Genomic DNA, 1921 nt, shown 5'->3' on the forward strand with positions numbered 1-1921 from the left:
ACACACACACACACACACACACACACACACACACACACACACACACACACACACACACATATATATATATATATATATATATATATCACTTGGTACTATTTTGCGTACCAGGTTTTGTTTTGTTTTTTTTGTTTTTTTTTGTTCAAGACCAACACGCAAAATACATCAATAACACTTAAACCGCTTTGAATAAACTAACCAACCTAACGGCTGTCTTATTCAACCCATAAAAATGTATAAATAGAGAAACATACACATAAATGCCGAGCAAGAACACATACAAGCTTATTGAAATTAATATCTACCGATATGAATCAACACTGGTATTGCTGTCTATTTGTGCGCAATACATAAAAGCAAGTCCATAGGGAATAGCCTTATGATTAGTTCATACACATGTATGTATATATAATACATACATGTATATAGGTATATAAATACATATATGCGATATAATACATTACATACATACATATATATATATATGTGTAAGAAAGAATCTCCACTTCTATCACACTTCCAAACGAAGTCAAAACGATTGGTCATAATCGAAAGGAGTAAAAAACGAACTTCAACAATATTTTTAAAAGAGTGGTTGTACCAACGAACTTTAGCTTTCAGGATAGCGTTTTCTCAGCTCAGCTATTCCAGCTTTCTCAAGTTTTCTCTTCAGATTTTGTAGCATATATCTAATATTATCAAACTGGTAATACTTTATTATGTATATAAAAAAATATACATTAGCAAATAAGTAACGAGAAAGTAGTTCATTACGAATGGTAAATTAATTGAAAATATAATTGGTTTGCTAGGTTTTTATTCAGTTGCACACGTTGTTTTAACCCGTTTTCATTTACAAGGTGTGGTAAAAAAAATTCACATTATCTATATGAAGACACCGCTTTCACCAACCTAAGCGCATACACTATGTGAAGTTCTCTTCTTGCGCGGTGTGGCTGTTTGTTAAGAAGTATATGGGTACAGGACGTCACAAACAGTGCAAATAGCACGAAATACGTAAACAAACAAGTTAAATACGTAAACAACGAGAAAAAATGGAAAACAGGAGAAGTAAACACGGAAAGGACCTTTCATCGGTTGTCGGTTGTCTATCTACTCCTCATTTCGAGCATTCAACGACAATATGAGTCTTCAAAGACAGTTGCTCCCGAAGAATTTGCACCGGATGTTTTGCAGAGTTTTGAATTAGGTACTTTAGTTGAAGCACCGAAAATTAGTCCGGTATTATTCGTACAACTTCAAAATAAGGGGAATAAAATCAAAATAAGCAACAGGATATCCAGAGGTGATGCAGTACGACCGTTTCAAACAGCTCCATCTAATTGAACAATGCAATCATTGCATCAATCTAAATGCAGGGCTATCTTCAGCTGCATAAATAAATAAATAGAATTTTTTTAAGCAGTCGGACACATTTGTATAATTTTACTTAAATCCTCTAAGAGGGTAAGAAGACAAAGTCCATGCTGTTGTCACTTGAGCGTAGAAGTGACAACAGCATGGACTTTGTCTGTCTTCTTACCCTCTTAGAGGATTTAAGTAAAATTATACAAATGTGTCCGACTGCTTAAAAAGATTCTATTTAATTACTTATGCAGCTGAGGACAGTCCTGCATTTAAATTCACGTAATCATTACATTGATCAATTAGATGGAGCTGCTTGAAACGGTCGTACTGCATCACCTCTGGATATCCTGTTGCTTATTTTCATTTTATTCCCCTCATTTTGAAGTTGCACGAATAATACCGCACTAATTTTCAGTGCTTCAACTTAAGTACCAAATTCATCTGGATCTCAATTATTTCGCTATACATACATATATATATATATATGGACACACACACACATACACACACACACACATATATATATATATATATATATATATATATATATATA

Source organism: Octopus bimaculoides, chromosome 13 (genome assembly GCF_001194135.2).
Source record: "Octopus bimaculoides isolate UCB-OBI-ISO-001 chromosome 13, ASM119413v2, whole genome shotgun sequence".
Lineage (NCBI taxonomy): Eukaryota > Metazoa > Mollusca > Cephalopoda > Octopoda > Octopodidae > Octopus > Octopus bimaculoides.